At 38.7% G+C, this 25,230-nt stretch overlaps 1 protein-coding gene across 1 annotated transcript in view; it reads right to left on the reverse strand.

The window, feature by feature from the left end:
- PAXX (PAXX non-homologous end joining factor) overlaps positions 1-25,230 on the reverse strand; it is a 244,519-nt gene that overhangs the window by 1,917 nt on the left and 217,372 nt on the right. The gene's annotated exons all lie outside the window — the stretch shown is intronic.

The raw sequence follows: 25,230 nt of genomic DNA on the forward strand, positions 1-25,230 counted from the left end.
GGAGCAACTTCCATTTCCGTTCCAGAGGTTCCCTCTTCATACAAGAGGCGTCTTCCCCACTCCGTTTATTGGGCAACAACAGAGGAGTTGCCAAAAAAGATAGGTGATTCTGTGGGTCCTTTGCCCACCTTGAAGTCACTCACCTACAGCTGAGACAGAATACTGCGCCTGCTGTGGTGGCTAAGGTTATTTAGTTAACTTTTCTTCTTATTTATGGAAGGGCTGACAAAGGACGGTAGCTTTTCCATGGTCAAAATAGTGTTGCAGGTCTTTACTAGAACTCAACATACGGCACAAGCCCAGAAAAAATTTTAAAATTCTTCATAAGTGGCACCAATATAAATGTAATAAAAGTACTATTACGCTACAGCCCCAGCATTTATTTTGACAATTTCTCCACAGAAAAATAGCACTTTAAAATGTTCGGCAGCTTTTCATTTCTGCAAAAGTGCTCATTAAAAATTACAGCAAGTCAAGTGCCAGAAAATAAAAATACATACTTATAGCCCCAGGACACACTTGCCACAATAGGAAAAGTATTTAAAATATTAAGAATATACAGAAGGTTTTCCCCAAAGGAAACTTATCGGCTCTAGCAGTAGGAAGAGCACAAACCTGCTATAGATCCTCCAAAAAGCCCACAGGAATGCTGTTTTGTACCAGGAAGCTCTGAAGGTTTGGCGTAAACATGTCTTAGTCAACTCAGCTTGAATTGTTTCGGCGTGGGAAGATTTCATTTCTGTTTTGAATCTGGCTTCTAGCTGACTATTACCATATCCAAAGCAGGATATAACTTAGCATAGCTTGAGCTACCAGCAGTGATCAATCACGAAGGTGTTGTACTGTTTATTTACCGAAGATTTGTTTGCTGGGATAGATCTGGCTGGTCGAAGCTAATTCTGCCCAGCAGATGACAAATTACGGCAGTAGTGCCTCTTCCTGTCTTTGTATTTTGTAGTCCCTCCCCACTCTTACCTGTTTTACCGCTTTCCCACCTCCCCTATCTACACTCGGCACTTCCTCTCTAATTCTATATCCTACTAGTTGCCCTGTTTAGGTAGCCATCTTTAATACCTAGGACATTCCTGGCTGCTGTGCGCTCCACAACTGGCGTTTCCCGCGTTTTCTTATGCGTGAAGTATTCTACTGTGTATTTCACTGTTGTTTGGCTAACTGAGCGATTCACACGCTATTTTTGAAAATATCCCTGTTATTTCTTAAGCTTTTCCATTTCGAGAGGCTATTTTATCACTTTGTAATGGCTGACTTTGTACCTTCTACGCACTAATTGTTTTACATGTTTTCCACATGGAAGTGCTATAGGCGTTCTCTTGCAACCCTGAGTGTCTGCCGCGGTACTTTCAAATACAAAATTGCAGCCATGCCCGTTATCATAGTGAGGGCTTATACCGCACACTGACTGCCCACTTGCAACAGCTCCAGTTGTTTGCTTTACATAATCGTTTTTGAGATTACCCTATTTTTTAAGTATTATAATACAAGACTATTGTAACTTTTGTGATGGCTGCTTGCACCTTTAGTGCATTAACTGCTTAGCGTTTTCCCCGTGGAGCTGCTATTGGCGTCCCCAAGCAGCCCTGGGAATTTGCCTCTATACTCTCCAATAAATGCTTGTTTGCACTGCCCGTTTGTTCTAGTGAGGGCTTGTGCTGCACACTCGATTGCCCACTTGCGACTGCACTACCTATCCACAACCTGAGCATTATTTTAGTGAGGGCTTGTGCTGCAATTCAATTTGACCACTTGCGACTGCTCTATCAAACAGAGCGTTCAGGGACTACTTGACGTAGCCGGTAACAGTATCCTGAAGTTAAAGTGCATTTGAATTCATTAATTCAAAGCCCACTGCATAGGATTTTGTACTGCTGTATCCTTCTGGCCTTAGACTTTGGATGGCCCTACTTTTTACCCCTCTACTCTACCCCTTGTTCTAACATAATGAGAACTATTTTTCTCAATATGTGCTTTGATTACATGTGCGGACTAGAACGATATTTTGTTTACCTAGTACCTACGCAGTGTGGTTACTAACTTCTAATGTAATACTACACTTATCCAATTGGGACAGACCCAGGCTAGCTCATGTTCTCTGCTTGAGTAATGTTTTTGCATGCAGCGATTAATCTCATTAGCCCCTCTAAGCTACCATGCCAATAAAGTTGAAGTATTTTCACATCGTTTGCAGCTATTTTATTAGCGGAACAGCCAGAAATACAACACGCTTATGGTATGTGTGGATGACCTCACTCTTGTACCATTACTATACGAGGTAGCTTCTGGCAATCTGATGCCGTAATATAACCAAAAGATGAGACTTGGACATATTTATACATAGCGGACGACTTACAGTTATTGTAGCATCAGCGCTGAATTATTATAAACATTTACAACTCAATTATATGCTTCTCAATTGATATAACCTAATTTAATTATTTATTTGCTGGCACAAATCCCTACCTCGCTAGAAAGTTTATGTTAGTTTTTTTCTCTTATACTGTATATAGAGCACAACAATAATTTATTTCTTTAAAGAGTTTAATATATCACTTCTGCTAATGTGTACAGTGTACAGTATGAATGCCATAAATCACTGTTATATACCCTAAAACACAGTATACCCGAGTCTGTTTTTACCTTTACGATGCTTTGAATTGTAAATGTACCAAAGCAATACATACTTATACAAAGTGTTCCCTTGGCTTCTTGCTCTGTTGAATGACTGTACTGTTGTTGCTCTGATTGTACCTTTTCCTGTACTTCATCTAGCAATGCTGAATGAACTCATTAATGCTGTATTTTGACATTTTGCTTTGTTATACTGTCTGTACTACCTACTAAGGTCAATTGTTTCTTTTCTCTCCCTCCCTCAGTATTCCCTGCTCTCCAGCTGCCTTCCTTCCACTTGAGGCTAAGAATTTGAGTATCTGGCATCTCAGGACCCTTCCATATCACCTGCGGTCTCATCCCTGTGCTCTGCCAAGAAAGGAAGGAAGAAAGTATGTGTTCTCCTAATACTGGCAGAAAAGCTGACATTTAATAGTATTATGTGTTGTAGCTTATAACTGTTAGCTCCTAGCCAACACTGCCAGCAGCCATACCCTTCTCTGTACTCAGTATTAGATTACAGACCCTTACTCCCTCTTTTGTTGCCTCCTTTAGCTGACTCATAGTTAGTATCTAGCCCTTGACCAGCCTTTCCCAGATACTTACGTCTACTGTATTAATTCCCTGCCCACTAGGTGGCCCCCTCATCCAGTCCCATCCATTATCCTACCCTACTATCCTACAACTCACATTTTCTACATTTGCTGCCTATACCCTGCTCCTGCTATCCTATATATTTCTTCTATTACTTTCTGCTGTCCATACCTTGTTCTTATCTTCTCCTCACACATCCTTTGCTCTTGTGTAACCACCACTTTCCTCCTCTGAACATTACTACTTTACTTATTATTCTCTACTCACCTGCACTCTCACCTACCTGAGAAATCAGCAATCTACTGATTGTTAATCCTGAGCTGTTCCACTATCTTGTCTCTACCCGCTCCGTTCGCCCTGTGGGCTCACTCAGTTCCCCTACCCTACTCCCAAATCTCACCCACCCCCACTGCCCATAGATTTATCTCTCCAGTAAACTCCTCCCCTCTGTATTCACACCAATTACAGGCCTTCTCACCCTTCTCCACTCCTCCCATCAATTATAGGCCACTCCCTACACTTACTTCCTCCTATCCTCCCACTAATTAAAACCACTCCACACACAAACTACACTTACACCCCTGCTTTCTCTCTCTCGCTCTCTTTTACCCTACCTACACTAAACTTCCCATACTTCCCTATCTTTCTTACTTAACCCATTACATTATGTATTCTCCTCCTTCACACTACAAATCCCTTTAATCACCCTCTTAATTCTAATTCCACTGTACTTTACTACCTCCTATACTTCCTCTCCTCTTCCCCCCTCTTTTCTGTCCCATCATTCAACTCCTATTCCACCTTCTAACCCCGCCACAACTCATTTCCATACCATATCATCCTCTTTACTACAGCCCAATCCTCTCCACTACATTAAACCAAATATCTTACCCACCTCTACAAAGCATTACTTCCCTAAAGCTCTGATCTACTGTGCACGACAGTCTAAAGGTAAGCTAAATCTCCTACTATCTCCCTTTTTCTTCCACCTATTTCTATCAGGTGATATCCACCCAAACCCTGGACCTAGCACCACTAACAATCTCATCCCCCCAAAATGTGCCAAACCCACTAATCTTAAAAGCCTAAAAATAGTTACTCTCAATGCCCAAAGTCTAAGAAATAAATCGACTCTTTTCCATACCTGGCTTAACCACAACCTTCCAGACATTGTAACCATCTCTGAGACTTGGCTAAAACCTACCATCTCTGACTCAGAAATCCTACCCCCTGGCTTTCAAGCCCTTTGATCTGATAACAAACAGAAAAGGTGGAGGAGTAGCCTTGATATTCTCCAATATACTCCTCATTATTCCATATCCAAACCCCATTCCACAGTTTAATAATGCAGAACTAGTCATAGGTTTACTACAAACGAATATTCATAAAAGTATCTGCTTTATATCCCTTTATATTCCCCCAGGTAACAAAACTACCACCCTTGAAGAAATCCTCCAATGGGCCTCAACTAATATTAACCTAGAGACCTACATCTTAGGAGATGTTAATATAGATTGGAACAAAATTAATAACCATAAGCAGCCATAGCTATCAATCTTTTCAACTTCACTCAATTAACCAACTCTATCACTAGACCCAACAAGATCAATCCTCCAGGATCTACACTTGACTGGATCCTAGCTACCCACCCTAACAACATCCTGGACTCTGGAATCCTCCCCGACACTTTTAGTGACCACCAGCCTGCCTTCATCCACCGAACAACCCAGTCTCCTCCCCTCCAGCACCAATATCTACATACCCACAACCTAACAAACTTCAATCCTCTAACCTTCTCTAATACTCTTAAACAAACTAACTGGAACAATCTAAAGACTTTACCACTCAACAGCGCCGTCGAGGCCTTTAACTCTACTTTCCTAAATGTACTTAATTCCCATGCACCACCTCTAACTATAAGAATCAAATCCAAATCTGCATCATGGTTAACTAGGGAAACCAAAAAACTCATGCAACAGAGAGATAAATGCTGGAAATTATCTCAGCACAATAAACAACCAAAGACCCTAACTCAATATAAGCAACTCCGCAACCTTAATAAAAGGCATATATCCAAAGACAAAAAATCCTATTTTATGACTCTCCAAGCCAACCACTCTAAAACCCCCCAAAAATTCTGGAAGTCCATTAATTCACTTCTCAAACCAGGCACCAAAAATAATCCCTGCCCTGACACTACCAAGTCCGACCCAGAAATTGCCACTCTTTTCAACTCCTCCTTTATTAATTCTATAGCTGAACTAAATAAGTCCTTCCCTAATAACCCATCCTCACAGTTCAGTCACTCTACCCCAGGCTCCAAACCCAACCCTCCCCCCACTTTTCAACTCAATCCAGTCTCTACCTCATATATAAAAAAACTTCTCAGCAAACTGAAACCTTGCTCTAATGCCCCAGATAACATCCCATCTAAATTCTTACAAATTGCCGCTGATGGAATCGCCCCCCTCATTAGCATCCTAATCAACAGATCCATACAGGAATCATATGTCCCCAACCTGTGGCATGCTGCCTTTATACACCCTCTCCATAAAGGAGGTATAAATAACAATACCTCAAACTTTCGCCCCATAGCCATCCTCTCCCCAATTTCTAAAATACTGGAAAAATGCATTCACATTCAGCTAATGCTTTTCCTTACTGAAAACCACCTCCTCTCTCACACACCCAACATGGTTTCCGTCCTGGCCATAGCACTATAACTGCTCTACTTTCATTCCTTGATATAGTCAATTGTGCCAGTGACACTGGTAAAATAGTATCAACAGTCCTACTAGATCTCTCTAAGGCTTTCGACACTGTCTCCCATTCTCATCTCCTTAGCCACCTAGCTAACCTCAACCTCTCACACAATATACTATCCTGGTTCTCAAGTTACCTTTCCAGTAGATCTCAAGTTGTAAAATGGAGGAAAGGTACCCCTAACTTCCTTCCTACCCCCACTGGAGTTCCCCAAGGTTCCATTCTTGGCCCCTTGCTTTTCAACATCTTTATCAACGACTTCCACTCTGCCATCCCAAACACCAAAATCGTACAATACCATGACTCCACTTTAATCTGCTGTGCCACCAACCTCCCTGAACTTCTAGCACACACCCAAACTGCCTTCTCCACCACTGAGAACTGGATGCTCCAAAACCACCTAGCTTTAAATGCTAACAAATCCAAAATACTACTCTTCCCCCCCTCAAAATCCTTCCCTCTTGACAAACAGTCCTTCCAAATTAGAAGCCACAATAACGCAACCATAGAAATTGTTCCCTATGCCAAACTCCTTGGGGTCACTATAGATGAAAACCTAAAATTTGACATACATATTCATCTCAACATCAAGAAAACACATCAAAATTAGGCCTGTTATATAGAAACATCCACTATCTCTCTCCTTCTTCTACTCAAACCCTCGCCACTCCCTATCTTCTTCCATCACTATTATATGGTGCCCCTCTATTAACCAACTTATCTGCCTCCATCTCCTCAAAAATGGAAAGTTGTTATAATAAAATTTCAAATTAAGCCATCAAAGCCAAACACTTCTCCCACCATTGCTCTGCACTCCGGCTCACTAAACTGGCTAGAACTTCCCAACCTTCTAGACTGCCATAACTTACCACTGCCCACAGGCTATTATTTAACCCCACTAAAAGCCCTGCACTATCCAACATTCTACAACCATACACCGGTAACAGGCCACTTAGATGTGCTCACGTAAACCTACTCACTGTCGATAAACCAAGCTGACCTGCCAGGCAGTACCTCTATCTTTTTCCTTAGTCAGTGGAACTCTCTCTCTCCTTCTTTACGAATGACAGAAAATTCTGACAACTTCAAAACTCTACTCCATTCCTACTTGTTCTCTAGGTGGAAGTGCAACTGCACTTTTCCCACCTAGACTTTTACTCCACACACACTAACTGTATTTCTATACTAATTCCTACTACCATCAACTTTGTTCCTGGATTTACTTTCTGTCTACTGTTGTCATGTGTATATATGTATGTATTGTAAATAGTTTGCTCTCCCTTTATACCCTTCCCTAACATTTATGCTTGTTCTACTACTCTGCCATAACAATGACTCAGACTCTATGTAACCTTTGTAACCAACCAAGTCAATATATGACTCATATGTCAATATGTCAATACACAACTCATATGTTTATGTAAATACTATACCTCTTAATGTCTCTGATTCACAATCTACCAGTATTCTTATCACTTAGGCTGACTGCTGCATCTTCATGTATCTGTATCTTTGAACCGAATTTAATTTTATCTTTTGTTTTTTCTTTTGTTTTATCTTTGATATTATTATGTAATGTGGAGCTTTTCTCCCCGGGCCTCCACTGAAGATGGGCTCCTGAGCCCAGTGGACCTCCCCGGTCATCAAACTGAAATAAATAAATAAATAAATAAATAAATAAATAAATAGAAAAGCTCCAGAAAAATTCCAACATCACAAAGAAAACCGTAAACAGAGGTCTATACAAGTAATCAACAAATACACAAAATTTAAAACCACTGGAAGAAAACATTACATAAAGAACACAGTAAACAGAGGTATACAGGTAATCAAATGAAGCATAAGTAATCAAACATACAGCATTTAAACAGAGTATCATTAATTCATAGCAGCAGCATCTACAGCACTGTGAAACACAGAGCTTGAAAAACTTGGTAGAAGGAGAGAAAAGCAGGAAATGGAGGATTAGTACTGCGCGGTAAGAGAATGTTTTAAGATAAGTAGAAGGAAGAAGTGGGAGAGGCAGAGGACAAGGAGGAGATACAGTCAACTAAAGTTACATGACTGCCACATCACTATTTAACTATAGTCTTCAAACAGGCTTCATGCCAAGGAATGGAGGACTAACTCTCATCACTCCACATAACAGCAAACCATCTAAGGACCCAGGTTACTACAGTCCCACAATAGAATGGCTATGTCCCCAAATTTTAACACAGAATGTAAATGACCTTAAAGATGCCAATCAAGTAAATAGCACTGAATTAAATTAGGAAGAGTAGAGTGCAAATAGGAATGCTGCAAGATATGAATCTGGGAAGAAATGTACTTTTGAACATGATAAAGAAAGGGCTTCCAGAAGGATATTAGCAGAATATCAGGGATAAAGGAAAAAGGAAAGACTGATATGGACTCCCAATAGTAGTAGACAACAATAACAATCAATTTATGACACAGAAACAAGATTACTTTATCAAGTTATCTATGATCCCCCTCAGATGACTGCTTATGAACTCATGAAAATTTTGGGAGAAGAAATATGTTTTCAGTAGTGTACATTACTTATTAGTCGTGACTGGAATATAGTCTGTAATAGTGAAGATGCATCCGGATGGTTAGAAGGAAAACTGTAAGAAGAGTGAGTACATTTTTAAAGACATACATGAAAGCATTTGGATGAAGTCCCTTCAGTGGTAGCAGTTCAGACTGAACTTACGTTTTATTCCACAAGATAAAATCAAGTTATACTTGATAGAAATTGCATATCACAGGAGTATGTCCATCTGACTGACAGCTTTGAGACTCCTCCATTAAAAATATCTGACCATGCATCTACGATGACTAAGTTGACACATTACAGCAAAGTGCCACCTCCAAGTGTTTCTACAGTTACATCCTACTGATGCTTCTAGTCATCAAACAATTGCATTAATAATTCCAAAATTTTGCTACATAAAACATATTAAAAGATGGCATCTTAGTGTTTACATAATGACAAACACACACATACTGACATCTGACCTCTGTTAGTGCAGGTAGGGAGATATAAACTGCTGTTCATATAATGTGTGTTTATATTGTCATAAATGTTATGATTTTCTAAATATCTCAATAACCAAGTAGCCCAGAAAGAACTGCTTATCCCTATATGAAGGCTATCAACTGGACAAACAAAATGGAGTTGACAGTATGTGTACAACCTGAGTGGCTGCTGAGAGATTACAAGTTGTTTACAAAAGTATTATAAACTTAATAGAGCATTTATTTTGACTTACAGAATCCAATTTAAGATCTAGAACAGGAGTGTCCAACCCGTGGCCAGCATGCGGCCCTCAGAGCTCTTCCATGCGGCCCGCGACCCTTAAATTTAAATTTAATTTCAATTTTTTTCCGTGTGTTTACTGCGTCCCCGTGGATTTTGCTCTTCTGCACATCGCCAACTTTCTTTTTCGTTTTTCCATACCAGCGTCTTTCCGCTGGTATGCGCATGCGCAAAAACACAGTTCGGGCGATTTTTTTATAAAGGAAAGCTGCAGGAAGGAGCGAGATCGTAGCGTAGAGAGAGGATTTATTATTTTTTAGTTTATTTTGTTGTGTACACCGACTACACTACAACAAAGGTAAGTTACAAGATGAAGGCTCAGCTCGCCAAGAATCTATGTGTTGCTATAGATTTCTAGTAAATGCTAGGTGTATTTTACCAGTTTTTCAGTCAACCTACTGGAAAGTTAAATGTTCCTGTTGGAAATAGAGTAATACAATGGCTTTGGGGGATTACTGTTATAGATCTCTGTACTGTCTTATTAAGCAGAACCAGACAGAAGTGATGCAGCAGCTCTCTGAGGAAGTACAACTGCTATAAAACAGGAACAACAGCAGGATACATCCCCAAAGTTGAGAAACAAGCACTGTAGAAAACATCACGGTCATTCATAGTCTATATGAGATTCGGTGTAATGAAGTGGCACTTCAAATGAAAAGTGTTTATTTAGTAGTGGTTTGTTCTGAACTAAAAATACAATTCCGATTAAAATTGTGATATACCAAATTATGAGAACAAGAAATAATTGTTTTTGTTGGTCTTCACTGGAAGATAAAGTAATTGAATTACTCAATAGTTCCCTTGTACTACAATGGAATCGTTCAGCAGTATATCTTCACTATCTTAATTAGCTTTCACTCGCTTATTAACTACACTTTAATGTGCTTATGACTTGTTTCTTGGCCCTCTGTTCTCCTTGCTTTGTATTGATGCTAACTGATTTGTATGTTGCAGGCAAGTCACATGGGGAGAGAGGCATGATTCTTAGCATCCTCATACCTCTCAACTGTACAGATTTTTGCAGAATATCCAGATTCTGGCCTCATAATTTTGCTATGTTTTTTATAAAACAGTAGTTTTCTGGCAAATTAGCAGCAAATCAAGACTGAAGTTAGAAAATAATGACAGACATTTGAATTTCAAATCTCATATAATTCAGATAATTTGTGCTAATGCAAAACCTGTTATTCTATCCACTTTCCAAGTTTGTAAGAACAATATTTAAAAATTATCCCTATTTTTGGGCCTTTGTCCCACTTTTATTCATGGCTTTGTCCAGATTTCTTTGTCAAAGGACAAATCCTTATAAAACCTGTTAGTTAGTGCTTCATAGTTTGCTTTCTGCATGTTCGGAGCTACCTTTGAAGGTGCTACTTTTTGTGAATTTTAATAAGGTCGAGAACAGTTTTTGGTAATGCAAAATAATTTCAACTGGATTTGCACATTTATAGCAAAAACACTTTATAAAACATTTCTGACTAAAATCATTGTGTAACTTCAAGTGTTGTGAATGACTAGTTAATGTGACTGCTTGCACAAGGCTCATAAAACTGATACACTCCTCTGTACTCTCTTGGAACTTGATTATGAAATACTACAGTTCTTGGAGTGAGGCATGCATATAAAAGAGAAAAACCTTTGGTAATATTAATGTGCCCCCCAAGCTTTGCAAAATGCAGTAAGTAGTCCCCCTGTCACGAAAAGCTGGACAGCCCTGGTATAAGTTGTACTGAGTGTGACATGCCTTGAGTGCATAATAGTATAAATATCACCTTGAGTCTTCCCTGAAAAGAGTCCACTAGTCTAGTGGGACTAACTGGGTCAAAAAAGGATAAATAAATAAAAATATATGGCAGTTGCAGTACTCTGTAGTCTACCTTTCATTGTGTTTTCAACAACTGCTTATTCTAGACTAGAAAATGAAGACCCTGGGTAAGGATTGCTATTATGATCTGGAGATAATGTCCCATCAAATGTGCTTTGTTAATGAATTTTCCTAGCTTCTGTTCTATATTTTTCCCATTTATATTACTATGGTAATAGGGACTTGGTGAATGCAAAGCATTTGAAAAGTACTCCAAAACGTATATTTTATGTGTTACATGTATTAATGTGTTATAATTTGGTTGAACTCTGAACAGTGTTTAAATTGAATGCTCTTTCTGTCTGAGTTTTTATTGTGTAATATTGAAAGGCTTCTCTAGAATAATAGATCCACCCATATACATTTAAGGATTACAGTTCTGTCTCCTGACAGCTTCTAGTTTCACCATAAATATTTCATGGCCAGCCAGGACAAGTAAGCACCAGTGAGATAAGTACATTGCTTTTCACTTTGGGTTTGTTTATTCAAGTTTTTTTTCCCCCAATATATCTTCATACAGTTTAGTAAAGAATAAGAGAATAGTCTTATGTTATGCAGTGGTGTTTGTATTGACAGAAAGTATTCTGTGCTGAATGACTGGCGGACTTCCTAATATTCCATATACCTAGAATTGGTCGGCAAAGGAATCTTTAATGTTGGGATAACTGGGGTGCTTTTAATACAATTGAAGTTGTTACTGGTTTCTTTTTTTGTGTCTCCAGATAGGAGATGTGGGTAAAAATAATGCCTTTTTTATCTACACACTTTCTCAAATTGCTACCATTGGTCTTGTTTAAAAGTGTAAAAATATACAAATGTGGATTTGTTGATCAGAACACCTTTAGACATTGTGTTTGAATACTCAGTATGGTTGTGAAGTTTGCATTTTCAGTTCTGTGCAGCACACAGTTGTCCTTTATCACTTCTCTGTTTAAGAATGAGATATTGAATTTTAGGGCAAATATTATGCATTTATTAATTTATTTATATTTATTAATTTATTTATTGTTCAAATTAACCTAAAATACAGCCACATTAGTCCGCATAAACCTGTGGTTTTTTTTGCTCTTCAGTTAATGTGAGACCTTTTTTTTTTTTTGGTCCTCACTTGCCGTTTGCCCCCAGACCATTTCCGTTGAGTCAATGCGGCCCTTGCAACTGAAAAGGTTGGACACCCCTGATCTAGAACCTACCACTATAAAAATAGTTTGTGTTGAACAGTCTGCCATTCACACTTCTTTAGTAACCCCTATGGTTCAAGAGATATGAGCATATGAAATGTGAGGACAATCTGATTTCATCAAAAAGCTTAGGCTCTGCCCACTGGACGTTACAGTGCAAACTTCCTGGGTTCCATTGGAGTGAATGGGTTAAGGGCACAGAATAAGAAAACAGAGAAACTGGTGCTTTCCTACAATTGGTTGAAAAACAGAGGAATAATAAGGACTATGTAACAGGTAAAATGTGTGAGTTACTGGGAAAGACAGAAATCTTATCAGAATGATGGGCTTGTGTATGGGACAAAATGAAAATGGATTTTAAAACTATAGCAGAAATAGGGGATAATGGTAAACAGCATTTATTAGAAGGTCTGTGAAAAGTTAATTGCTGCAGAAGATGTAGCAGCTTATAGATCAAGAAGAACTTTTGCAGAGTGCGAGGGGGGAAAACAAAGAGTGAGCATTCGGATAACATTCATGAGTTTAGAAAGATCAACATCAAGCACCTATTTCTGATATTCCCACAGTACAACAACTCAGTGAATGACCCAGGCAACAAACATCAGGGACCCTATGACAAGCAAAATAAAGCTCAGTTGTGTAAAATCTTACCATAACAACAGATGTCTGTCTTTTCACTGTTACAGTATTCTTTACAAAAGGGATCTCCTGCCAAGGGTAGCACAAAGTCTAGCCAGTATACCAAACCCTTTGGAATTTACAGATGTACGTCATGAATATGCTCCCCGTACAAGGCAAAGGGCATAAAGGTGACACAAGGATGTAAACTTCTCAGAACTGAAAAGCCCCAGGAGGAACAAACTGTCTCTAAGGACTAAGAAGAATATGTGCATCCAAAATAAGTTTACATAAGAGATGGTACAAAAGCTCAGGTGGAAACGTGGGAAAAAGAAGGTGCAGAAAAGCCCTCTAGAAACCCATGCAGGCTGGCTCTGTCAAAGACAGTTCTTGCTCTGGAAAGAACATCCAACTTGTAATGTTTAGTGAAGTTTAGAGCTCCAAGTAGCACCCTCAAGGATGGAACTGGTGTCCAGTCCTTTGAAAAAGGCACCAGAGGAAGCAGCAGGTCTGGTAGAATGAGCCTTTGCAGAGGCAGAAAGACATTTACCATGAAAAGAATAACAAAAAGAAATAGCCTTAGAGATCCAGGAGGGTATGGGTGGTTTCGAAACTGCTAAACCCAAAGACCTGGGATGAAAGAAAATGAAAAGTTGTTCAGATTTGTAAATAGCCTTAGTCTTATCCAAATAATATCTGAGCTATGCAAATCCAAGGTGTGAAATGCCTTCTCAATAGCAGACTGCAGAGTAGGAAAAAAAGGAGGGTAAATTAATAGACTAATTAAAAGAGAAATTATTGGTCTCCTTGGGGACAAAAGAAGGATTAGTACAAAGTGACTCCCTGTCCCTATGAAAAACTAAGAAAGGAGGAACAGCCATAAGAGCATGGAGTTCAAATACTCTCTTAGCTGAAGTAAAGGCCAAAAGAACAGTCTTCCAAGTACAATATTGCAAGGAAATTGAGACTGCAGGCTCAAAAGGATCCTGAATCAATTGTTCAAGAAAAAAACTGAGGTCCCAGGAAGGTTGAATAGGCTTCCTGGGAGGCCGGATATGAAGGACGCTTTTAAGAAATTGTTTAATCTCATACCTAGAAGCTAGAAGAGGAGTCAATGGAAGACCAGCAGAAACAGCTAAGTGAGTTGAAGAATATGCCAACCCAGCATGGAGCAATTCACACAAATAAGAAAGAACTAGATGGATTCACATTGAAAAGGGATCCTAGTTATGAGAGAGGCACCAGACAAATAATCCCTTCCATTTGGACAAATATGATTTCCTGGTAGTGGATTTTCCAGCTTTCTGTAGAACTCTAAGCACATCCTCAGAAAAGAGGCGCCTAAAAGGGATCAAAACCTTGTCACCCATAGTGTCAGTTGAAGAGTGGACTAGTGAGGAAGGATAGGAGATCCCCCCTGACCAAACTTGTGTGAGAAGATCCACCCAGGTAAGGTAACTTGTGAGGATTGCCTCTGGCTAAGTGAATGAGAAAGGGGAATCAATGCCATCTGGGCCAAACAGAAGTCACCAGCAAGATTTTTTTTTTTTTGGGGGGGGGGGGTACTTGCTTGATCTTGAGCAGGACTCTCAATCAGAGGAAGGGGAGGGAAGGCATAGAGAACTATCCACTTCGAAGGATTCATCTTGCAGACAATAGGGTGTCTACCTTCCAAGACAGAGGGCTCAGGACTCTGGCATAGGAAAGAGGAAGTTGTCTGGGAGGCAAAAAAAAAAAAAAAAAAATCAAGCTCTGCCTATGTAACACCCCACCAATGGGTAATGTCCAGAAACATATCTGCTAAGCATTCATTCATGAGCCTGTGTATTGGACCTGCTCAAAAAGTCTGCCACTATATTTCTCTCTGAAGGAATACAGACAGCCTGAAGAGTCAATTGATAATGCATAGCTAGATCCCAGACCTGAAAGGGAGTCTGCATAAAAAGTAGGACTGTGTCTTCCCTTGCCTGTTTCTATACACATCACTGTGGTATTGTCTGTGAAAATGTTGAGGCGCCCTGGAAGAAACAGGGAATGAAAAAGCCATATGAGCTAAAAGGAGAGCTCTTATTTCAGTGAAGTTGATGAGATCTTACTTCTGATGGGGAAGCCAGAGAGCCTGGACCTTGAGAAAGCCGAAGGAGGTTCCCCACCCCCTGTCCAAGGCATCTGAAAAGAATTCCTGAGATGGACTGGAAAGCAAATCCTGGGCTGAGAGAAAGCTGATGAATCCACCACTGAAGCTCATGTTTCAGACATGCAAGAAAGAGAACTAGGAAATCTACTGGATGACGGTGTTGAAGCCACACTGATTTGAGGAACCAATGCAATGATTTCATATGAAGCCTAGCTGGAGGCAGCATAGGAATGGTGAACACCATGAATCATAGAAGCCTGGGAAAATCCATGGCTGCGACTGAAGTCAGAGGAAGATGAGACAAAGAAGGTGATCACAGAGAGGGTCCTTGGGTGAAGGCAGAGATGCCAGCATGGGAATGGTCTGGATCCTGCAATCAAGAAAAACATGATCCTGAGAAGCAACCAGGACTGATTTCTGAAAATTTATGGTAAACCCCAGGCTATGTAACAGAAACAGTAAACCAGAGTGCAGAAGAAGAACCTCAGGAGACAAAGCCTGAATGAGCATCTAGATAAGGAAAGATATGAACCTTCTCACCCCACAGAAGGTAGTAACAGGAGCAAGGCATTTGGTGAATACCTTTGAAGCAGTAGACAGGTCAAAGGGCAAAGCACAGAACTGAAAATGCAAGGAAGAAACAGAGAAAAGTAAAAACTTCCTGAAAAGGGGATGGATGGTGATGCAAAGGTAGACATCCTTGAGGTCCAGGCTTGGGGAACAAGAAGAGGGAACAGGATTTGAAGGGACAAAATCAGAAAGCTGAGAAAGGTCCAGAATGGGTCTTTAGGTGCCTTCCTTTCTTGGGAACATCCTGGAATAAAAACCTTTCCCTTCCTGAGGAAAAAAAAAAGATTGACAGACATGGATCAATTTTTGGGAGGTTGGGAGGAGATAAACATTTGATAATATTAAAACAATGATGATCCAGAGAGAATTAAAGCATAAAAACATTACTGCTGGTGAGATGAATGGGCATAAAGCACCCAACATGGTCTGCTGGGACTTCATCAGTACATCAATGACAAGTTGAGCTTGAATAAAGAAATTAGGCTGGGAAGTGCACTTTCCCGTTTACTACTGGCTTTCTATTTGCAGCCATTAGCAAGGAAAGTAAGAATCTCAAATATTCAAGAATATAGCTCTGTGGTATCCAAGAAAAGCCATCACTGTTTGCAGACATAACACTGTATTTGACAAATCCATTACAAAATATCTTGGGGTTGTAGAACATTTTGAAACAGTTTCACATATATTTTTGATATAAAACAAAGATGAAACAGAAACTATAACTGCAAACTATGAACCTATGCATGAGACAGCTCAACATATTTATGGGGACACACAAAACTACTGCACCTGGTTATACAAAGTGTGGAAGCTAAAGACATGAGAGGAAACCACACAGAAAATAATTAAAAAATGGAAGTCTGAAAGCTTCTACTCACCAGTATGGATAATGAGATACAAGTAGCAAAATAATGAGAAGTGAGCAGATTTAAAATAGTCTAAAGTGCTTTTCCTCTACAGCAATGTAGATTGGGGCTACCTAATTTGATGGGATATTACGTTTTAAAGCTGTGTAACTAATGTTTTTTACACATACACACACATATATCTATATATATATATATATATATATATATATATATATATATATATATATATATATATATACACACACATTATATATATATATATATATATATATATATATATATATATATATATATATATATATACACACACACACACACACACACATTATATATAAATATATATATATACATACATATAGAAAATACAAAATCTCCCAAACAATAGTGAAGGATATAGCCAATGAATCAGAATTGTAGCAATAAACAAGGTGTCCAAACTTGAAATAGGAAACTGAAGTTTTAATAAACGTAAGCGCTTTCGCGGTACATCCGCTTCAGACGTAATAAAGACATACATCATTTCCCCTTTTATATACAGACACTTTAAAAAGAACTTACGTCATATCCTAGTTAAATAAAACATTACTGACACAACCTAAAGTATCACGGCACAAAAGCTAAAACATAGCGTCTCTGAGCGTAAAAATGTATATAAATATGTTAAAATAATCACTTATAAAGCAAAATTGCAGAAACGCTGCCAACTAAACATAAATATTAAACATATGAATGAATAAATGTGAGAGCCTCACATAACAAATAAATAACACAGTATCAAAAATATCAACAAATCATATCAAAAAAGGCTTTCATATTAATCAGACAGAAGATCTAAAACGCAATCCATACACCCAATAAGCAACCCACTTCGTAAGATAGCATGTAAAGATAGTACAACAGTTCGAAGAAAATTTTTTAAGATAGTCATATAATAATTATTTAAGTGGTCTGGCTTTCAGTACAGGTTTCAGCGGCACACAATCATTTAAACCTCTACCACGGTGTGCCGCCAGCCTAAGTATCCACTTAACCTCAGATGCTTCTGTGGAGTTGACAAGATCACCACCCTTTAGGCTATCAGGTTGAGTGTATAGAACTTGAAACAGAAAAACATGTTGATAAAAAGTCAACATGTGTTTCGCTACAGCACTGTATGTCTCAGATCTATTAAAGCAATAGAGATGATCCCTAATTCGCTCCCTATGGGATCGATTAGTCTTACCAACATAGAACATGTAGCATTGTTGGCAACAAGCCACATAAACTACATTCCTAGTATTACAGTCTGACTTACACCTCAGTTCCCATAAACGGCCATCATTGGGATTCCTAAAGAATCTAGAAGTATCAACATATATACACTGAGGGCATAACCCACATTTCTTCGTCCCATATTCACAAACGGGGTTAATATCAGACGTCATGCGACGCAGATCTGGAAAGCATCACTGCTGTTTTAAATTCTTAAGATTACTAAAGACATAGTGTGGGCAATTCCCCACTATATTTTGTGTATGACCATTTGCAGTAAGAATGTTCCAATTGTTCAGAATGACCTGCTGAACAAGAGGGACATTCTTGCCATACGGTAAAACTAACGGCAGCTGTAGAGACTGAAATGGTTTAAGAGATGGTAGACTATAATCAGAATAATACGGTCTACCTCTGTTTGTTCTATATTTAACAGCATTAGTACAAATAAAATCTATATTACCACGACTGTAGCCTCTCTCTAGAAAACTTCATTTCAGCCTTGCTAATTCAGATTGAAACAACTTATCATCCGAACAAAGGCGAGAAATTCTAAGTGCTTGACCCTTGACAATATTGTCAAAGATTTTAGGTTGATGCATACTATCTGCAGAAAGAAATGAAGCTCTGACATTGCTTCCTGAATACTTTTGTTTGAAGAGTGCCACCCTCACTATATAAAGTAACATCCAAATAGTTGATGGTTTCTGTTGAATGCTCCATCGTAAATCTAAGGAATCCTTCCAAGCTATTTATATGTTCAAAAAATGCTTCAAGGGCACCATCCGTGCCATGCCAAAGGAGAAAGAGGTCGTCGACAAAACGTCTGTAAAAGACTATGTTGGAACAAGTCAACATGACCTCTCTCTGCCAGGCTACCATAACCAAATTGGCATAGGAATTGGCACAGTTGGTGCCCATAGCCACGCCAGTGGTTTGCCTATAGTATTTGTCAGCAAAGACAAAGAAATTATTCTCTAAGACCGTTTCTAACAGGCATAGAAAATCAGCCTCATTCACTGATGACGTCTCATACATCAACCTCTTAACTAGCTCTATACCACTGTGATTCGGAATACAGGTGAATAAGGATGTTACATCCATAGTTACAAACCGTATGCCAACTATATTGTTAAGCTTGCTGACAAACTCATAGAGGTCCCCAAGGAAGTGACCGGAGTCTTTCAAGACATATGTAAAACGTGCTAGAACTTGCTTGAGTTTGTAGTCTAAATAAACCGAGAGGGGCTCAGTGAGCCAACCCCTCACCTGCAGCAATGGGTCTAAAGGGGGTGTGGTGGCATGTTTATGTATCTTGGGAAGCCCATTGATACAGGGTATCAAGGGAGACTCAACCCAAAAATATTCAAATAAGTCATTCGTTAACAATTCCAGAGATTTACATTCAACTAACATGTTGTGTATTGCATCAAAACATTTCTCAATATCCATGTAAGTTACAGTCTCATATGCATCTGTTCCCAACATAGCTAACAGAGTCCATATAGAATTTTCTGTCCATTATAACTATAGAACCGCCTTTGTCGGCCGGTCGTATACTGATAGTGTCATTATCTTTCAAATTTGAAAGAGCTACAAATTCGTCTCTACTCAAATTGTCAATTAAATTGAGGGAGTCAGATTTAAAGTTTCGATAGAGGTCCCTTTCCACAGCTGTAAGAAAAAGTTCTAAATCAGGTGAGAGGCGTGGATTTATTAGACTTTTTCTCTTAAAACAATGATCACCTGTATTGATATTATCTTTAAAGAGAAGTTTAAGATTCACATTCCTGACAAACATTCTAATAGCCAAAATAATATCACTGATATCAGCTTTCTTACTGGGGATGAAAGTCAAACCTTTGCTGTGTACAATAGATTCAGCATCAGTGAGTACATGATTAGAAATATTCCAGACTAGCGATTCTGTCCCCACCGCTGTCTCTGCGGATGGTCGTGATAGTCCGTGTTGGTCTCCTGCCGCTTGGCACCCCTTGACGGTTCTTGTTCGATAGATCTCTTCCTGCCTGTGCGAATCGGAAGTGGAACATTGGGAAAATCCTGTTGTTCACCACTACGAAGTTTGTCCAGCTGAATCTTACGTCGTACCACAGTACTTGTTCGAGCTATTCATTCATGCTCATTAATCAATGGTGTAGGGCGAGACTCAGCAGGGGTAAAGTATAAAGATGTAACAAGTTTAGGTGCAACTAAGTCTCCTTCAGGCTTATCAGAAACAGTAACATCTCCAATAGTCTCTTGGCCAATCAGTTCATTACATTCAGAAGTCTGACCAACCACATTCTTCACAGCATTAATTCCATTACCAGATGACATAGTAGGTTCAACAATCGTATTATGTATGCATTGAGTCACTGTCGAAGTGGCCCTAGTATTCACCGGTAACGAAGATGCCGAAATTTTGGGCCACAGAAAGACATTGTTATTATCAAAATCCTTCTTGTCCCTTAAAAGTTTCTTCCTCTTCTGTATAATTAAATTATTGCCGTACCTGGTGATCCTATCTAGCAGTTCTTGCAGAAAAATATCACTGGAGTCGCTGCCTATTAGGCTAACAAGTTGTTTCTGTTGTTCACCGATCATATCCAATAGTTCAATTTCTATAGGTTTAAAATAATCAATAAGAAGCTCCATATACGATGTGCTTGCCTGTAGACTGATTTTCTGCCATTTAATTAATAAGTCTGGAAAGGTATTACCATAGGTCGGCATATTCAGTATACGAAGACCCCCTGGGGATAACTTTGCACTGAAGACTAGCTTCAAGGTGATGTCGTTGGCATTGAAGTCATTTAAACTTAAAGAGATTATTTTCAACATCTCTTTTTAGTTGTCTAACCAAAATGTCACTGTCAACATCAACCTCCTCATTGTCAAGCACTTGTATCCCATCAAAACACAATAATGGGTTGGTAATTTCATTCAATAAGCTCTTCAAGGGACCAACAGACCCCAAGGAAACATTCTTACTATTCAGTCCCGACACACTATTGTCAGTCGTAACTTCCATACCTCCACGAAAAACACAGTCTCTGAGTGTAAAACACAAACCCGAAATCCCAATAAAATGTAGAAAATACAAAATCTCTCAAACAATGGTGAAGGATATGGCCAATGAATTAGAATTGTAGCAATAAACAAAGCGTCCAAGCTTAAAACAGAAAACTGAAGTTTTAATAAACGTAAGCGCTTTCGCGGTACATCCACTTCATCAGACGTAGTAAAAACAGACTTATTAATTAAATGGCAGAAAATCAATCTACAGGCAAGCACATCGACAGTGACTCAATGCGTACATAATACGATTGTTGAACCTACTATGTCATCCGGTAATGGAATTAATGCTGTGAAGAATGTGGTTGGTCAGACTTCTGAATGTAATGAACTGATTGGCCAAGAGACTATTGGAAATGTTACTGTTTCTGATAAGCCTGAAGGAGACTTAGTTGCACTTAAACTTGTTACATCTTTATACTTTACCCCTGCTGAGTCTCGCCCTACACCATTGATTAATGAGCATGAAGGAATAGCTCGAACAAGTACTGTGGTACGACGTAAGATTCAGCTGGACAAACTTCGTAGTGGTGAACAACAGGATTTTCCCAATGTTCCACTTCCGATTCGCACAGGCAAGAAGAGATCTATCGAACAAGAACCATCAAGGGTTGCCAAGTGGCGGGAGACCAACACGGACTATCACGACCATCCGCAGAGACAGCGGTGGGGACAGAATCGCTAGTCTGGAATATTTCTAATCATGTACTCACTGATGCTGAATCTATTGTACTCAGCAAAGGTTTGACTTTCATCCCCAGTAAGAAAGCTGATATCAGTGATATTATTTTGGCCATTAGAATGTTTCTCAGGAATGTGAATCTTAAACTTCTCTTTAAGGATAATATCAATACAGGTGAGCATTGTTTTAAGAGAAAAAGTCTAATAAATCCACGCCTCTCACCTGATTTAGAACTTTTTCTTACAGCTGTGGAAAGGGTCCTCTATCGAGACTTTAAATCTGACTCCCTCAATTTAATTGACAATTTGAGTAGAGACGAATTTGTAGCTCTTTCAAATTTGAAAGATAATGACACTATCAGTATACGACCGGCCGACAAAGGCGGTTCTATAGTTATAATGGACAAAAAATTCAATATGGACTCTATGTTAGCTATGTTGGGAACAGATGCGTATGATACTGTAACTTATATGGATATTGAGAAATGTTTTGATGCAATACACAACATGTTAGTTGAATGTAAATCTCTGGAATTGTTAACGAATGACTTATTTGAATATTTTTGGGTTGAGTCTCCCTTGATACCCTGTATCAATGGGCTTCCCAAGATACATAAACATGCCACCACACCCCCTTTTAGACCGACTGTTGCAGGTGCGGGTTGGCTCACTGAGCCCCTCTCGGTTTATTTAGACTACAAACTCAAGCAAGTTCTAGCACGTTTTACATATGTCTTGAAAGACTCTGGTCACTTCCTTGGGGACCTCTATGAGTTCGTCAGCAAGCTTAACAATATAGTTGGCATACGGTTTGTAACTATGGATGTAACATCCTTATTCACTTGTATTCTGAATCACAGCGGTATAGAGCTGGTTAAGAAGTTGATGTATGAGACGTTATCAGTGAATGAGGCTGATTTGCTATGCCTGATGTTAGAAACGGTCTTAAAGAATATTTTTTTTTTGTCTTTGCTGACAAATACTATAGGCAAACCACTGGCGTGGCCATGGGCACCAGCTGTGCCAATTCCTATGCCAACTTGGTTATGGTAGCCTGGGAGAGAGAGAGGTCATGTTGACCGTTCCAACATAGTCTTCTACAGATGTTTTGTCGACGACCTCTTTCTCCTTTGACATGACACGGATGGTGCCCTTGAAGCATTTTTTGAACATATAAATAGCTTGGAAGGATTCCTTAGATTTACGATGGAGCATTCAACAGAAACCATCAACTATTTGGATGTTACTTTATATAGTGAGGGTGGCACTCTTCAAACAAAAGTATTTAGGAAGCAATGTCATAGAGCTTCATTTCTTTCTGCAGATAGTATGCATCAACCTAAAATCTTTGACAATATTGTCAAGGGTCAAGCACTTAGAATTTCTCGCCTTTGTTCGGATGATAAGTTGTTTTCAATCTGAATTAGCAAGGCTGAAAGGAAGTTTTCTAGACAGAGGGTACAATCGTGGTAATATAGATTTTATTTGTACTAATGCTGTTAAATATAGAACAAACAGAGGTAGACCGTCTACCATCTCTTAAACCATTTCAGTCTCTACAGCTGCCGTTAGTTTTACCGTATGGCAAGAATGTCCCTCTTGTTCAGCAGGTCATTCTGAACAATTGGAACATTCTTACTGTAAATGGTCATACACAAAATATAGTGGGGAATTGCCCACGCTATGTCTTTAGTAATCTTAAGAATTTAAAACAGCAGTTATGCTTTCCAGATCTGCATCGCGTGACGTCTGATATTAACCCTGTTTGTGAATATGGGACGAAGAAATGTGGGTTATGCCCTCAGTGTATATATGCTGATACTTCTAGATTCTTTAGGAATCCCAATGATGGCCGTTTATGGGAACTGAGGTGCAAGTCAGACTGTAATACTAGGAACGGAGTTTATGTGGCTTGTTGCCAACAATGCTACATGTTCTATGTTGGTAAGACTAATCGATCCCATAGGGAGCGAATTAGGGATCATCTCTATTGCTTTAATACATCTGAGACATACAGTGCTGTAGCGAAACACATGTTGACTTTTGATCAACATGTTTTTCTGTTTCAAGTTCTATACACTCAACCTGATAGCCTAAGGGGTGGTGATCTTGTCAACTCCACAGAAGCATCTGAGGTTAAGTGGATACTTAGGCTGGCAGCACACCGTGGTAGAGGTTTAAATGATTGTGTGCCGCTGAAACCTGTACTGAAAGCCAGACCACTTAAATAATTATTATATGACTACCTTAAAAAATTTTCTTCGAACTGTTGTACTATCTTTACATGCTATCGCACGGCGGGTTGCTTATTGGGTGTATGGATTGCGTTTTAGATCTTCTGTCTGATTAATGTGAAAGCCTTTTTTGATATGATTTGTTGATATTTTTGATACTGTGTTATTCATTCGTTTTAGATGTTATGTGAGGCTCTCACATTTATTCATTCACATGTTTAATATTTATGTTTAGTTGGCAGCGTTTCTGCAATTTTGCTTTATAAGTGATTATTTTAACAGATTTATATACATTTTTATGCTCAGAGACGCTATGTTCCAGCTTTTGTATTTTGATACTTTAGGTTGTGCCAATGATGTTTTATTTAACCAGGATATGACGTAAGTTCTTTTAAAGTGTTTGTATATTAAAAGGGGAAATGATGTATGTTTTTACTACGTCTGATGAAGCGGATGTACCGCGAAAGCGCTTACGTTTATTAAAACTTCAGTTTTCTGTTTTAAGCTTGGACGCTTTGTTTATTGCTACAATTCTAATTCATTGGCCATATCCTTCACCATTGTTCGGGAGATTTTGTATTTTTTACATTTTACTGGGATTTCGGGTTTGTGTTTTACATATATATATATATATATATATATATATATATATACACAGTATCAAAAAAGCATCCAGCACTCCAAATAAATCCAAAAGCCAAAGTTGTGAGAAGTTTATTAAGCACCTGCCCAACAAAAACACAAACCAGCGACCGGTTTCGCTCAAGGCGTCCTCAGTGTGCATCGTTATCAGGCAAAAGCCCAGATATATATTCCTGTAAGCAGACAAGCTTATTTCGAAATTTAAAGGCACAAACACATGCTTTGTTCTGTTATAACATACACTGTAACATCTAGCAAGCAGTGGAAAACTAATACTGTGATATAAATCAAAAAATATAAAAGCAATAATTTTGCTTATATGGTTTACATCTCAAACCTATATATTAAACTATCAATATATCAATTAAATTTAAATACTATAACACCAGCATACTTCCCTTCAAACTGATATGATATGATATGATAAGCCCATAAGTGTAAAAGAACACATGAAGAAAGCACATTTAAAAAAAAAACATATGAAATAAACCATATAAAAAAACATGTAAAAAAATACGTGAAAAAAATATATAAAAAAATATATGAAAAAACTATATAATACCCTCCCCACCAGAATATATCTATACAATCACCAGACCACTATCTTCTACAACTGGAACTATATATATACTATTACTAGCAGAATTTAAAAAATTCTCTAACTAATGTTACTAATTATACGTAAAACATACACCTGATATTTGGTGTATAATTTATTCTAACCTAACTGAATTCTGCTATGTTCTATTATAACTCTGCTTTTTATATTTTGTGGAATAACACCACATGGTCTTATTTTGCACT

Source organism: Protopterus annectens, chromosome 16.part0 (assembly GCF_019279795.1).
Source record: "Protopterus annectens isolate FY-2018-M chromosome 16.part0, PAN1.0, whole genome shotgun sequence".
Classification (NCBI taxonomy): Eukaryota; Metazoa; Chordata; order Ceratodontiformes; family Protopteridae; genus Protopterus; species Protopterus annectens.